This window comes from Rousettus aegyptiacus, unplaced genomic scaffold (assembly GCF_014176215.1).
Source record: "Rousettus aegyptiacus isolate mRouAeg1 unplaced genomic scaffold, mRouAeg1.p scaffold_m13_p_3, whole genome shotgun sequence".
NCBI classification, from domain to species: Eukaryota; Metazoa; Chordata; class Mammalia; order Chiroptera; family Pteropodidae; genus Rousettus; species Rousettus aegyptiacus.
Genome location: NW_023416306.1, coordinates 16,107,223 through 16,124,415, shown reverse-complemented (window position 1 = coordinate 16,124,415; position 17,193 = coordinate 16,107,223).

Below are 17,193 nucleotides of genomic sequence, written 5' to 3'. Positions count from 1 at the left end.
CCCTGAAATATAATTGTCCTGTGACATAGGAGTGTTAAATAAAAATGGTCTTTCGCATCTGTATGAAGACTAAATTAGTTGTATGAAACAATTACTTAAATAGGGTAGAAATGTTTTTCTTCCTCATGTAGAGGTCTTGAGATGGGCTACTCTAAGAAATTCTCAAGGATCCAGGATCCTTTTGTTTTTCCAGAAAGCAAGAAAGTATCAAGAGCCAAGAACGTACCACCTCTAATAATCGAATATACAAGCTGAAAGCTACACATAGAATTTCAACTCACATCCATTGGCTAGAATGTTGTCATATGGCCTCACCTAGCTGCAAAGTGGGCTGGGGAATATAGTTTCTAGACTTAGTTGCTACAATGTCAGCAAACAACTGGGGTTTTCCTCACTGTGAGAGAAGAGAAGAATGGGTGTCAGAGAATAATTAGAAGTCTCTGCTGAGGGTTCCTTCCAGACTTAGCAGTATGCGGTTCTAGGTGTTGTCTACAGTTTGGATGATCATATATCAAATCATTTTCCATCTATAGGGCCTTCTCTCTGCCCGATAGTCAGGATGCCTTGATCACAGAATTAGCAAGTAGAAACAGAAACATAATGTGAGCCCCATACAAATATAAAAATGTCCTGTAGCCACATGAGAGAAACCAAAAGAAACAGGTGTTATTAATTTTAATAATATATTTACCTTAATATTTATATTTAATAATATGTTTAATTAACTCAATCATATAAGGAATGTTAAATATTGTTAATGAGACATTTTACACTTCTGTTTTCATACCAAGTCTTCAAAATTCAGTCTACAATTTAAACTTGCAGCTCAACTCAATGTGAACGAGCTATATTTCCAGTGCTTGATAATCACGTGTGAGTTGTGGCCCTATGACAATACGGTTATCAAAAGAGTCCTCTAGTACAATTGCATCGTTGTATGCACTTATAAATTACCTTGTTATAAAAGGTCTGTGCTAATTAATACGGGTTTAATTCAGTATATATTATAGTCTACATGAACATGAAAGAGAACGGATAAGTGACCATAGCATAGTCACTTTGTGGGTCATCAAAGGTCTCACCAGTTGCCCATACCAACCAGCAAAGCCAGGTAGACCTGGGTGGACTCCAGCTCTGCCACTTCCCAGCTATGTCATTGCGAGTGAGATGCGTAATTCCTCTGAGCCCTAGTCTTTACCTGTAAAACTGTTGCATGTTGTGGTATCTTTTTTTTTTTTTTTTAATTATCTTTTGGAAGCTGGACTTGGCAGAAATAACACTGGACCAAGCATAAAAGATTTGGATTGGAGCTTGAACATTCCCCTGACTTTGGAAGATTACCAATCTCATCCTCGTTCCAGACCTGACTCTTCACATTTTGAGAACAGGGGAAGAAAGTGGGGGGGGGGGGGGGTGTATTAGATGCTTACCTATTCATCATATTTCTTTTCAAATGGAATCACTAGACATTAAAGTAAAACTAAAATATTCACATTTCTAGGATATGAGTAGGGAGATGATGGCTTTCTCAACTGCCAACTAATTCCAATAATTTTATAAAAGAGGGACTTGAGATCTGGAAGGTGGAGACATCCAGAGTAGTATGATGTTTGTAAATAGACCTGTCCCTTGAAAGAAGGAGTGAGAAGGATCAGGTAGGAATATCTCTTATGGGAGCGAGTGAGCCTTTAGCATAAAGGTTGAAAAAACCTCCAGGTTTTTTTCTGATGGAAGTGTAGATTGAGGACGTTTTCTGGAAGCCATTCGACAACACGTAGGAAAAGACATAAAATATGCACATCTTTTCATATAAAAATTTTATGTTTAAGAACTTAAGGAAACAATCTGACATCCACAAAGATCTGTTTACTCAAGATGTCATCACTCCATTACTGACACCGAGAGGTGATTAGAAATACTCGGGCTATAAAAAATAAAGAAATTGTCAAACAGATGTGGTACAGGCATATGTAAAGATATTATTAAACCACTAAAAGCCACATTTTCAAAAAATATTTTATGATATAGGGAAATACTTCACTACAATGTTGAATCATAAAAAATCACTAATAATACATACGATATAATTCCAACTCTCTCTTTAAGTTGACTCTTTTCTGGAGGGTCCTTGTCGTCCTGTCTTCTGGTCCCTGCTCTCCTTTCCTTCATCATATGAAGAGTGAATCTTCATTTTCTTGTAGGTCAGGGATTCTTAACCTCGACACTCTTGATATTGATATTCTGGGCTGGATGATCCTTTGTTGCAGCAGGGGACAGGGCTGTCCTGTCCTCTGCGAGCAGCGTCCCAGCCTCTACTCACTAGATGCCCATAGCACCTCCCTCCAGTTGAGACAACCCAAAATGTCTCCAGACATTGCCAAGTGTCCCCTTGTGGGCTATACCACCTATTCCTTCCTTCAGTTTGGTGATGAGTACTAAATTATTCTTGCCAGTAAGAGGTGGAAATTGATGATTCTTCCTGGTTTTTCTCTCTCAGTCTCTCCCATACGCACATATAGACCACTCGAATGCATCCTCTTACTCTCCTATAACACGAATATTAATTCTCTAAGCTGGATCAGTCTATGTGCACAGCAGGCGTTTTCCTCCTTGGAACGTTCTCGGGCGCAGTTCTCCTCCTGCCGTGGGAGGAGGGGACCGTGAGTGTACAGATGAGTCATTCCTCTCTTGGTTCGGCCTCTGCTTCCCAGTGTGAATGGAGATGCCCACACCCCTGGAGCTCAGTGATCAGGAATGGGAGCCGAAGGCCAACACGACTTTACCAGTTGTTCCAGGGCCATGAGTTTTATAAGCATGAAAAGAAAAGAAAAGAAAAGAAAAGAAAAGAAAAGAAAAGAAAAGAAAAGAAAAGAAAAGAAAAGAAAAGAAAAGAGTACACACACACACATAGTGGAATTATGGATTCTTTCATTTTTACACTTTTCCATATTTAAATTTTTTTTCTTAACGAAGATGCCTTCCGACTCATCAAAGTAATTACTGTTTTAATTTTAGTTGAGATAATATGTTACTACAATTTTCTTCTAGTATATACTGTGAGAGCCAGGATATTGGCTTTGGGGAAACACCAACGAAGTTGCAGACTTAGATGTTGGACCCTTCTTTCTTTTGAACAGTTTGGGAAAGACTAGCACAAACTACTACAGAGTTAGGAGTGTGTCATTCATACCAAGTAATTGTCTGAAGCATGAATGAAAAGGGTTGTAACTATTTTTTTCTCCTCATGTTTCTGTAATAATCTCATGGCTACTAGTAAATGCACTCAGTAGTGGGAAAGTCATGGGGCGTATGACCAGCCACTAAAATAAATAATACCACCGATCCCCAGGGACATAGAAGGATGTGGAAGCTGAGTTGTCCTTGATCCAGTAGGTCACTGTAAAGAAGAAACCTGTGGGTTTGGCTTCAACTCCACCACTTACTAATTGTGAGACCATGAGCAAAACGTTTTCTTCACTTTTGACTATAGTTTCTTTCTTTACTTGCAAAGGTGAGATACTTGTACCTGCCTAGTGAAACTTATAAGTTTGTTGTGAAGACCAGAAGAGATAATGGAGAAACACATGTTTAGGAAAGAGTTGGAATGCATGGTATTGCAGGAATATCTCTCAACTTTCAAATGTCTCTTTGATTGGTATTAACAGATTAGGATAATCAGCCCACACCCAATTTAATTGCTGGGGTTCTTTAGCTCTATGGGATTGCCTGAGGCAGAGATATAGGCATTAGGGGATCTCCATCTTATCTTGGAGTACTCCAGGCCTGGCACAGCACCAAGCAGGAGCCGGCTGAAGACCCCCAATTTGGCTCCCCTAGAGCTGTGTGGGTGTTGGGTATGCCTCCATTGAGAGCATACCCAAGAGGAATGTTTAGGAAATCTTGCCACAGCTACCCACCTTCCCTCATTAATGGTTCGTGCCTAGCCTGTAAGCCACAAATGGATTTTCCAGGGCGGAGTCAGAGGAATGAGAAGAATGAGGAGGAGAAAATAGATAAGCACATTGCCTATATCCACTATTTATTTACTGTGTGCCCACCTTGTCTTAGTAAGTGTGATTTCATATAATGCTTAGATAGGCACAGTATAATTTCTGTGACTATAGTCCTTTACAAGTTCCAAGAGTTTAAATAATTTACCCCAGGTCACAGAGCTCAACAGCAAAGCAAGAATTCAGAGGTAGCTGCATAAATTCCATTCTACCTTACTCTGTCCGAGTAAGGAATGACATTTGGGACTTGTAGATTAGCCACAGTATGGTAAGACAGCATCAGCGCTAGATTTCCTATTATAAACTCTTTACATCAAGGGCAGGTGGTGTGAAGATAGAGGGCAAAAAAGGCAGGAAGACATGAGCAGAATTTATGCCTAGCTCTGCAAAAACACTTAACTATACAAATCATCGTAGAAGTGAGTGACATTTACTATTGAGCAGTTCCCAAAGCTAAATGCTTTTAAGTTTTTTTCTCTGTCACTCTCTACATTTCGATTTCAAGAATCAATAATCCAAGAATGTCATAATCCAATGTTAACTGAATGACACATGCATGAAATTTCACAAAAATAACAAAATATTCTTGTATTTTTTTTTTCTTTTTAAAGCTATTTTTGGGTGGTGGATAAGGAATGACTTTAGTCAACCAATTCCCACTTCTTTTTCTTTTTTTGACTTTTGAAATATGAATTGGAAAAGGTATGTGAAAGAAAAGAAGAGTTTGATAGGGTGAGGAAAAGATTTTTCTAAAATCCTTCTGACCTGCTCAGAATATAGAAAAGGTCACACATTGTTACTTTCAAACACTCATGCCCACTAGTTGTAAATGCAGTATAACCCTTTGTGTGTGTGTGTGTGTGTAAAGTTCCCCTCACTTTTCCATATTTTTCACGAATTTTAGATGCTTATTCAGTTAAATGGTGATCAGTCCTTTTCTAAATTTCAAGCTTGAGGAGGAAGCTGGATTTTGAGTACCTGCGTCTTCCAGCCACGTGGTGGCGCTGCTGTAGCCTAGTCTCGCAGAGCCCTGTGATTGTTTTTCCCATCTGTAATAACGTACTCACTGGTCCAGGTCCTTGTCCAAGTTGCAAATCATACTTGGTCTACAGAGTAATTTTTCTCTTCAATTCGACCCATGAGCTTGGGCATTTTTTTCCCACATCACTTCATTTGGGTTGAGCTGTGGAGTGAAGAAAAGCAGAACACCCCAGCAAATTTTTTCTCTCTAAAAATGCCCCCATTCTTTGATCTCTTTATCCTCTGGAGGCGTTCATTGTAAGCCCTTTCATAAAGCCTGAGGGTGAGTGATGTTGGCCACCTGTCCTCATGTCTTAACATGGAATTTCTAACCTTCAGAATATGGTCTATTTGGTGGGTATTTCTTTGTGGGTGGTCTTTGGGCAGTATTTCTGCACATATTCCCCATAATAAAGATGTTGCTAACATGTTTTTAATGCTTCATTAAGGCCCAAAGTTTTCACAATCAGGCCCCACTGCCATTCACTTGGTGGCTGGCTCTTCTGTGCCCAGCCTTGTCCTGGGCACTCAGGCATGAACAAAGCCAGGCTTCTGGCTTTGGGGGTCTCAGAGCTGGTTGGAATTGCCTTCCTAGTGAGCTCTCTGCAACTGTCTCCTGCAAACAGGCTAAGCCTCAATCACAGGGTGACACACCAGGATTATACCACGTACTTCCCCACCTCGAAGCCTTTGCTACATATGTTCCTCTGCTTGAGGTGACCTTCCTTCCTGCAGTGAACACATGCTCACCCCGGAGGCCAGGAAACCTTTGTGCATTCCCTGCCTGCTCCACTCCCCCATCCTGACCCTCAGATCCTACCTTCGTGCACGTCTAACCCTTCTCCCCTCTGTCTGGGGGGCGGGGAGGGGGACGGGGCTGAGCATGTATCTGTCTCCACAGCTGGACTGGGAGCCCTGCAAGGGCAGAGCCCAACGCTTCTTCATGTTTGTGTTTGCTCAGATGTCCATCACAGTGACTGGCACTTGGTAGAATGGATGCCATCTCTGTGCGCCTTTGTGCCACAAGCATGCTTGGCCTTGACTGCTGCCTCTCCTTCCTGAGCCCCCCCCCATCCTGAAGACGTGGATTCTGGAAAGGTCTCAGCAGGTGGCTCTCCAAGTGTGTGGAAGCAGAACATCGGGAGGCTTGGCTTTCCATCCCTACCCTCTCAGCTTCCTGTCTCATGGGCAGCCACCTTCCCTCTCTGGGCCTCAGCCCCCGCCTCTCAGATGGGGGCTTGTCTCTCACAGTTCTGAACGGATAAGAATCTGTCGCTATTTGCTGTGCTTCTTTCACATCAAACCTCCCCTGTGTCTGTCTCTGTCTCTCTTTCCTCCCCTTTCTCCTTCCTCTTAGGTGCGTAATAAACCAAGAGTTTACAGTAAAAGCACAGGAAGAGCTGAATGATGTGTTCTCTTCAGGAAAGTACCTGGTCCACCAGGGAGCCAGCGGCTGCCTCAGGAGCCCCGTGTCCCCTGAGCTGTGGCTCCTAAGGACTTTCAGTGTAGACCTGGCAACACAGCTCTAGCTTTTGATGTGGCTTTGACATGATTCAGAGCTGCGGGAAAGCTTGCTGCTTGCTGACACTGACCCAACGGACCGAGGGTGTGTGTGGGGGCGCAGTCAGAATGTCCACTGGGGAAATGGCACAGAACATGAACCTTTATCATCACAACCCACAGGATGCCCCAGACTTCAGGGGGACTAACCTTTTCTCCACCCAAGTTCCCTTAAAGAGGAAAACAGATAGGCCTTTAGAATCCATGTGTACCCCGAGAAGCCAGGCGATGCTCAAAAGAAGTCCTTGGAGAGAGAAAACATTGAATAATCAGCCCCTGAATCTTCAGAGGTGTCTGAATTCTTGTAACATACTGAGGAATCCCCCGTTTGCCTATTCACGTCTTGCTTTTCTTTGTAGAAACAAGGCGATGGAGAAGGCTGAAGATATAATCTCAACTACTGGCTTTCATTCAGCTCATTCATTCATTTATACATTTATGCATTCGCTTATATAGCAAAGATCTGAGGAGCTTTGTTATGCAAGGCACTGTGCTGGACACTGGGGATACAGTGGTTTTAAGTAGCTAGCTAGCTAGCTAGCTAGATATGTGGATATGGATCTGGGCATACATAGGTATAGATAGATATAGGTATAGATGTAGATGTAGATGTAGATGTAGATATAGACATATAGATACATAGACATCTACTGGAGCCTTGCAAAGCTCAAAGTCTTGTAATGGACACAGGTATTATGTAAACAATGGCACAAATAATTGTGGTAACTGCCCATGGGGGAAAGACTGGTGAGCCACAAACCTATAAAATGGGCAAATCCTGACTTATTCTGGGGGTCAGGAGAGGTTTCTTGCATATAGCCATTTGAGAGGTGAACTCCAAAGAAAGGAGCCTACCCTTCCCAACCCCCTACCACAAACATTTGTCAAACTAATTGTAATGTGGGCCTGACTACTTAATTTCAATCTGTCTCCCCTATGAAATAGTTTTACAACGCCATCGAAGACCCAAGCCCCTTCCTTCTACCCTTCCTTCTCCAGCCCTCGAAGATTGCTTTCAGTTTCAGGTCATAGAAGGGCTGCTGCTCCTCCAGGCATCACGACTATGTTCAGGTGCAAAGAAAGGAAGGACCGACCACCAAAAGGGGAATTTCCTTTCAAAATGTTTACCCAGGAGCTCCACCCATTGGATTCTGCCCGCATCTCATTGGCTAGAACTGGATCTCACTCTAGGATCTACTCCTCATTGTGATGATGTCTGGGGAGGAGAAGGATTTTAAATTGGGCACTTTGCCTCTTCGAACCAAATCAGAGGAGACTGGGTGGTACACTAGCTGCATCTGCCCAAATTATACTTGATATTTATTTCTTTTTGGTAATCTGTATCTTTTTCCCACGTTTGGCAACATCGACTGAATTTTCTTTCTGGAAATGAACCTGCTCCCGTGATGGAAGTTCCTGCTGTCTGCCTTCACGAAATCAAAGAATGGGCCTTCAGGAGTCTGGATCCCGGGCAAACGAGACGGAGATGGAAGGACAGTTGCAGCGCCTGCATTCCATTGGCTGTTTCCTGCCACCTAGAACTCTGGAGCTGTCCAGGTCTATTCTTTTCAGACTTGATGTTCTAGTCTTTTCTCAGGTTCAGTGAGCCAAAGCTTCTGCTCTCTTTTCCTAGCTGCCTCCCGTCGGAAGGGCTCTCATCCCACCCACCGGGCCGCCTCCTCCCCGGCTCCACCCCAACCCCTAACACTCGTCTCTTCACTGGAAGCTCAACCTAGCACTCAGGCTGGTGGGCTTTTCTGCTTTAGGTCACTGCTTGTGTCTGTGGCCCTCCCCACCGCCACCCACTAGACTGTAAACTTGAAAGCAGGGATTGGTCCGTATTCATTCCAGGGCCTCTAGTGCCCAGCATGGCGATTAGCACATGGGCTTATTTGATACATGTTTATTTTTTGTTCGTTTTGTTTAATTTTGAAGTAGATCCAGCAAGGTACTGGGAACGATTAGAGAACGGACAAAGCAGAAGACAGGCGTCTTGGCCATGGAGAAATCCCTGGCCGTGTCTCCAGACCTTTTCTCAGAATCCTACTAGCTGGATAGACTTAGCCACTCCTCACTCTTTAGTAAGTCCTGATGCATGGAGCCATCTTCCTGCCTATATTACCACAAATTCTTCTCCTCCTCCTCCCTCCTCTGCCTTCCTTATTGTCATCATCATCTTCTTTACCATCATCAGCTTTAACTCAAATTGAGTATTTTCTCGGTTACCGGCCTGTCCTAAGTGTTATCTAAGAGGATCAGCCTCTAGCCCAAGATTGCAACTAATTTATGGCAAGGCTAGGATTCAAACTCAAGTCAGTTTGGCCCCAAACCTGTGCTGTTGATCCCTCTCCCCCTTTTTCTCTCAGCCACAGAGGCTCTGGGGAGGATGGGGGATATTCTCTAGCCAAGTCCTACCTTAAAACTCTTGCATGAACTCTACAGTGCCCACTGGGGTGCCTGCAAACCCCTTGACCTGATGGCTGGCACTTCCTTCCCGCTGTACAGAGCCATCCTTCACCCTGACCTGTCTCTGCTCCACTTCACATGGCCGAGGTTCTCGCCCAGCCACCCACCTGGCACACCACGCATGTGCTGTGCTTTCCTAGCCGGATGCCTTTGCTGTACATTCTCCCCACCTGAAACGCCCTGTGGAAATCGTATCCTTCCTTTAAGACCTGTGTCAGGTGATGGAGGCACGTGAAGTCCTCCTGGATTCAACTCCTTTCAAACCTTAACTCTCATTCCCTAAACCTCTTATTTTCTTGGTGTATAAGGAAGCAACGCGAGGGAGGGGAGTGGGGGCTGAGGCCTTGGTGACAGACACGCTCTGTTGAAATCCCTTTTCAGCCCCTTACTACCTTTTTGAATCTTGGCAAGTTACTTAGGCTTTCTGAGTCATTGGGTATCTGTGAAAAGGAGATAATAGTATACACTTTGGGAACACGAACCAATTCTCATAAAATGGCTTATGGCCCTGCTACCACTTTTAATACATCCGCCACCTACCCTCTCTCTGGAGAAAAGATGATAGACAGCATATTTTCCAGGGACTAGATCATCTTCAGTGATGATGGCATTTAGAAATGACACCATTGGCTGTTATCACTTCTGTCACATCTGCTAGGGCACTCATTGCCTTCGTACTAATTTCCTGACCACCCCCCAATGTCTCTGTCTCCCAGTGGCTGGTGAGCAGCAGCCTAGACACAAATATTTGCCCCTTCAAGGATGGAAAGTCTATCTCAGTGGCCTTGCCACTGGTTTATATGGGTAGGTCAGGTAAAGGGCATTGCCAACCGTGTGTGGGGAGGGGAGGATGTATGCACATATGAAAGGAAAGCAACCTGGTTCTGGTTGCCTCTTACTCATCGTGTGACTCCATCAAGTTTCTGCCCCGCTCTGGCCTCAGTTTCCTATCTGTACAACGGGATGGCAAAACTCAGGCCCTAAGCAGCATCCACCTGGATCAACATTTATGGTCTGTTTCAGGAGAGCCAGCTGGGCTTCAGATGCCCCATGGTGTTGGGCAGGGATGATAATTGGTGCTGGGTTGTCCTGAACTGGAGGTGTCTGGGGTGTGTGTGTGTGTGTGTGTGCGCGCGCGCGCGTAGGGTTTGGGGCACCAGGGGACTGCTAAACTAAGGGGATATGTGACACCTACCTAGGGACAGTCACTGGAAATTCACCACCACTTGGAATTCTTGAGTACACTCCAGACAGCCTTTGTAGATTACCTTGAAGGAAAGCAATTGTTCATCATTGAGTACCTACTGTATATATTTATAGGCTTTACATTTATTTTCATATTTTTGTACAGATAGTTGAGTTACTCAAATACTCTCAGGGCACAGTATCATCATCAGTCCAAACCGCCTCTCTTTTTAAAATTTTTATTTTATAATATTATTTTTCTTCCCTGCGCCTTTGGGCCACCCTCCTTCTACCCTATCCTAAGGACATGTGTACATTTTTGAAAATGCGTAGTGTTTATGGTGAATGTATAAGCTTTTAATGTCCTTATATGATATACATCTGTGATTTACATCTCATTCAGTTTCTTATTCCTTCACTCAACATTTGAAGATTCTATTTATATGAATGGGTGTGTTTCTAGCAGATGTTTCTAATTGCTACATAATATCTCAGTGTGGAACCACTACACTGTACTTCATTCTCCTAGGAAGGACAAGCGTATCACCTCCAATTCTCGGATGTCTGCTGGGGTAGCATTGCTTTATCCCCAGTGCCTTTGAAAGGCAGACACTTGCTGCGAATGCAGATAGTTTTAGGTGTTGTGTAGTATGGCTGTTAATGAATGAAATGAGATGCTATACTGTATCATGAAGATCCTATCCGTTCGGTGCGCATAAGTCTTTGCTAACCTTTGCTCACTAAATTTTTTTTTTTTTTAAATAGATTGGAAGCAGGCTTCAGGCTAACATGTTTGCAGGCAGCACACTAGCTGAAATTTAATTATGTTGGAAATTTAATTAAAATGTAATTTAATGAAATACATTTTTTAAATGGTTTCTTCTGTTTTTAATAAGCAACCTGGTTTTCTACTCAATGAAATGACATTTCATATTTAATAGAACCTAAAATGTTACTTATTATCAAACATTATTATATATTCCATTAACAAAGAAAAATAATTTACTCATCCAACCATTATACACCATTGATTGTAAGAAGTGTGCTGCTTTCAAAGATATTAAAATGTGAACGAATATGTGTATCTGCTTTTGTTTCTTTTAACAAATAAGGTTATTTAAGTAAAGAAGAGTGTTGATTTAATGAAAAAAATGTAAATAAATGACAATTTTGGTGTTAAATGAATTTGGTAGAAATGAGGATGCTGGTATGGGAATGCCTGGAGTTTGAGAAACACTGAATTACCTCAGGTGGGTGGCCCTCGTACCGGCTTCGTAAGGGAGCTGTGATTGTTCCTGTTTGGCAGGCGAGGAGGAGAAGTAGCCTTGGGAAGGGACACAAGGTTAAGACTGCATTTCTACTCAGGCAGGTAGGTCGAAAGTCCCAACTCCCAGGTACCAAAAGTCAGTAAAACTTGTGACCTGATTCCAGCATGGCCCCGTGTCCTGCCCCTTCTGTCTGAGAGGCCTTGGGGAGTGCCTCGTTCTTATCCGACTTCCTTTCAATCTTGAGCTGCTCACCTCTTTCTTATTAGCAAACACCTACCACGCCTGCCTGAGTGCGAATTAGCGTGTTCTGCTACCTTTCTCCAAGAGGCTACATTAGCAATGGAGAAGTCAACTAATGGTGAGTGAACGTTACTGACACTGTGGCATTTACTAAGGGATGTATATTAAGGACAGGGAATACTCTAGTAATAGTTGCAGTAGTAGTAGTAATTGCTTTGTTAGTTGTAGGTCTTTTCACTTTTATTTTCATTTGACCATTACCACAGTCATACGAGTGGATATTATCCCTATTTTACAGGTGGAAAACTGACAATGTTAATCCATCCCAAATCATACAATTAGTAATTGGTATAGCCATAAGTACACTCAGGAAGGTACTGCATTTTTCTTTTTTTTTCAATTAAACTTTATTATGAGATAATTGCAGATTCATTATTGTAAGAAATGCTATAGGGGGATCCAAGAGATCTGGCATACGGCCCCATTGGTAACATCTTGCAAAAGTATAGTACTCAGTCACCACGAGGATGCCGCCACCGAGACCGTCGAGGTACAGACCGTTTCTACAGACCTACCCCTCTTATCATCACGCCCACCTCCCTCTCCTGCACTCCACCCATCCCTGACTCCTGGCAACCACTCGTCTGCTCTCCATTCCTATAAATTTGTCATTTTAAAAGGGTTACATAAATGGAAACAGATAGTATGTAACCTTTTGATTCCCCGCCCCACCCCCCTGCCATCCCCAGCTGAATTCTCTGGAGACTCAGGCAAATTGTTCAGTGTATCGATAGTTAGTTCCTTTTTATTGCTGAGTAGCATTTCATGGTGTGGACCTGCCACAGTTTTCTTTAATCACTCAGCTATGGAATGACATCTGGGTTGCTTCCACTTGAGGGCTCTTACTAATAACGCTTTTACAAGCAATCATGTCCAGGTTTTTGTATAAACAGAAATCTCCATTTCTCTGGGATAAGTGCCCAAGAGTGCCATTGTCGGTTGTCTGGTAGTTGCATGTTTATTTTTGTAAGAAACTGCCAGACAGTTTTTCAGAATGGCTGAACTATTTTACAGCCCCCACCAGCAATATATGAGTGACCCAGTTTCTCCGCATTCTCATCAACATTTGGTTTTGTCGCTAATTTTTATTTTAGCCATTTTGATAGGAGTGTAGTTGTATCTCATTGTGTTTTAATTTGCTTTTCCCTAATGGCTAATGTTATTGAACATATTTTCATGTGTTAGGTTGCCTCCTATATATCCTCTTTGGAGAAATATTGCTTCATTTTTTTTTCCTCTGAAGTTTTAGTTTTTCCCTAGTGTCCTTTTTTAAAAAAATGAAATTCACTTGGAGATAATTATAGAGTCATCTACAATTGTAAGACATAATACAGAGATCAATAATAAAAAGACAAATATTGCAGTGAAAAGTGTGCAAAGGATTCAATCGGACATTTCTCCAAAGAAAATATGCACATGGCCAATAAGTACATGAAAAAATACTCAGCCTCAATACCCATCAGAGAAACGCAAATTAAAACCATGATGAGATACCACTTTATGTCTACTGGGCTGGTTGTAATAAAAAAAAAAAAAAGGGAGCTAATACTTTTCGGTGAGGATATGGAAAAGCTGGAACCCCCACGCACTGCAGATAGGAGGGCAAAATGATGCAGATGTTTTTGGAAAATAGTCTGGCAGTTTGTCAAAAGCTTAAACATGGAGTTACCACATGATTCAGCAATTCCATTCCTAGGTATACGTGCAAGTGAATTGAAAACATAGGTCCACACAAAAAAACCCGTCCATGAATTTTCATAGTAGTATTGTCCATAAAATAGCCAAAAAAAGGTGAACACAACCCAAATGTCCATTAACTAATAAATACATAAACAAAACATGGTAAATCCATAAATGGAACACTATTCATCAATAAAAAGAAGTGAAATATTGATATATATGCTACAATAAATGCTAAGTGAAAGAAACTAGTCACCAAGGATACCTATTGTATGATTTCATTTATATGAACCATCCCAAACAGGCAAATATATAGAGACAGAAGGAAGATTAATGGTTGCCCAGGGATCGGAGCATGGGGGAATTTTGGAGTTACAGGTAAAAGATGTGAGATTTCTCTTTTGAAATAATTAAAATGTTTTAAAATTGTGGTGATCGATACACAACTCTGCATAGACTAAAGGCCATTGAATTGTACACTTTACATGAATTGTATGGTATGTGAATCATATCTCAAAAAACCTGTTTTTTTTAAAAAGCAAATAACACCAAAGGATTCTGTATACTCTTTACCCAGTTTTCCCCAATGGTCATATTTTGCATAACTATAGTGTGATAGGATGTCGAGACCAGATGTTAAGACTGAGAATCCACCAAGGTTTAGATTTCACCGACGTTCTCATCTCATTTTGCTGTGTGTGTACGTACTTGTGTATGGATGTACTTAGCTCTGTACATTGTATCACATGTGTAGGTCTTTATTCACCACCCTGGTCAAGCGACTGATGGAATATTGCGTCTTACAGCTCTGTTCCTCCTAGATTCTGTCTGAGCTGGTGCTCCAGAGACCTTTAGGCTGTCCTCACTGTCAATAACCTAAAGCAAGGCAGCCTCCCAAGCTTCCCAGTAGATACAGCGTCCCGCTCCTGGCTGTCAAGGGCAGGAGTCATAGAAGGATGTGAATTCCCACCCACACAGGAGGCGCGGAAGGTCAGGATTGTGGGCGCCATTCATCTAGATTCTAGAATCACCCACACTTCTGAAAGAGTAGGACATTATCTCACCAAAAGGAAGAACGTGAATTCTGGAAGGGGGATACGCCCCCAGGTCTCCACTCCCCGCTTTCTCCTCCCACCAAGTTCGGAAGCCATCTCTCTGACTCCCAGGCCCACTGGGTGACTTGTCAGCGCTTTCGGAGAGCTGGTATTTATTAGGTTGCCACTAGCAAAGGCTGTCAGGGAGAGGCCTGGCCATGATTCATCTGTTCTAATCCCTGTGTTTTCATCAGCCCTGCGTCTGAGCGAGGGGACAGCCCCAGTGGCTCTCCCACATCATCATCACTTCAGTTTCTCTCAAAATGTTTGCTCAGAAAAAGCCCAGAATTTGGCCTCAGTTTATTCTGGGCTTCCAGGGGAATTTCCCATCCTCCTCGGACTCCATGGGTGAAATTGCTAGAATGTTCACTCCTTACCTGGCAGGGCAGACATGAAAGCTGGCTCCAGCACAGACTTTTTTCTTTTTCTTTTTCTTTTTTTTTTTTCTGAATCAAAGAAAAACTTACTAAGATCACACCACTTAGAACAAGAGAGCGGGAAGAAGTAGCTGTCATTGCTCTCTCTCTCTCTCTCTCTCAACCGTCATCCCATTGTCCCCAAATCACTACTCTCATCATACCTGACCCATGCTCTTCCCGATGCTACCCGCCCCCTGGATCTTATAACCCAGACACAATCTGGCCATCTTGAACTTAACTTGCTCACATCCGCCTCATATGATCCCATCTGTGGCCCCGAACTCTGACTTATCATCCAACCCCATGGCCCCAAATCCTGAAATTCCACACTCGCAGTCCCCATTGACCTTTGCATTGTGTCTAGTGCATGGTAGAATCTCCAAGAATGACTATTACTACTAAAGATAATAATATCTCGATTAGTGGAGCAACTTTGTGAGACAACTGGAAGCTCAGAGATGTGAAAAGACTCATCCAAGACCACACAGTGCAATGGTGACAAAAGTTTTTAATAACAGATTTAAATCTTTTCCCTTTAGCCGTAGATTCCTTGCAGCCTCCTACCTCCTTCAAGTTTATTGCCCCAGAGGACAAGTACTGGGCTTTCTCAGTAAGACTGTCGCAAGACTGTAGCCTTGCAAACTGGGCCTTATAAGAAGGAAAAGATGACCAGCAGGCTAGAGACTCAAGGAAAAGTTAATGCTACAGCTTGAGTCTAAAGGCAGTCTGCTGGCAGAGAGTCCTCTTTTTTGAGGGATTCTTTTTCTTAAGGCCTTCGACTGATTGGATGAGGCTCTCCCACATTACAGAGGGCAATCTGCTTTACTCAGAGTCCGCAGATTTAAATGTTAATCTCATCTAAAAAATACCTTCACAGCAACATCCAGACATGTTTGAGCAAATATCTGGGTCCCATGGTCTAGCCAAATTGACACATAAAATTAACCATTTCAGCAGCCTAGAATTTTATGGAAAGGAGAAGCCTGAGAGAGAAGAAAGAGAGGAGATTGAACCATCTTGTGATGGGAAGTTAATGAAGAAAAGGGAAGTACTTTAGATAAATGAAAAAAACATGTAACTTCTTCCTGCTTGGGGAGCTGCCACTTCACAAAATGTTACATCGATGATGTCAGAGCAGCTATTTCAAAATAAACTTGGCAGTGCAGCATTTATGAGGCTGAGGGAGGCTTAGAGGTTTAGCTCTCTCAAGCTTCCCTCAGTTCCTGTGTGCTTTGGGGAGGGGTACTGGTTAGTAGGTCCATCATAGTAGGACCAAGGCATTCTGTAGAAATGGCTGCAGAGATAACAAATCATACGAGCTTAGCCTGAATAGATTCACAACCAGGCCTCAAAAAGGTCTACAGGTAGTGGTGCTGAGTTAGCCAGGGAGCAGCACCTGGACTTGTCCCAAGCGGAGAGAGAATGAGAGAAACAGCAGAATTCAAGCTTCATCTGTCGCAAACTTCAGTTGAAGGACTGGCAGGTCAGTATGTAATTAGCTAGACAAAGGACATTACTTCTGACACCAACATTCAACTGAATTTTGGCCCTATGGCTCCAGTATTTTGCTTCCATCATAAGACTGTATAAGCCATGCCCAGGCGCTATCTTGGATTGGAATTGGGGATGACAGACAAGAAAACATCATTTTAGAGACTGGACCTTTTCTCTTAGAGAGACTGAGATGTTCCTAAAACGTCTATTTAAATTATTGCCTGAAATAAAATTTAAATCATACAGAATTTTAAAGTCCACATTTTGTCTACTAATGAGTATGAAGAACTGGATTTATTAGAGAAAACAGTACATTTCAGAGTCGATGTGTGATTCCATTTGTGACTATGTTGTATTAAAAGTGGTGACTCCAGGAGTAAAAACTAGGTCCTCTTTTCTTCAAACGAAGTTTCACGCAGACTCCCAGGTAATGTCAACGTGATGAACCAACATGCTTCATGGCCTTCTACCACCACTGGCTAACTCCTGCCAGTCTTGATCTCACCATCTACCCATGGCCTTCTAACATGTAAATGTTAGAAGGTCAACTTTGGCTTGAGGGGAGGACACTTTCATCAGTCTTTGTTCAACACATTGCTATACTTATATTTATTGTGAGAAACTTAAAAAAATACAGAAAGGTATTAAGAATAATATTACATACATTACTATCCACATTAATTTGTTGTATTTGTTG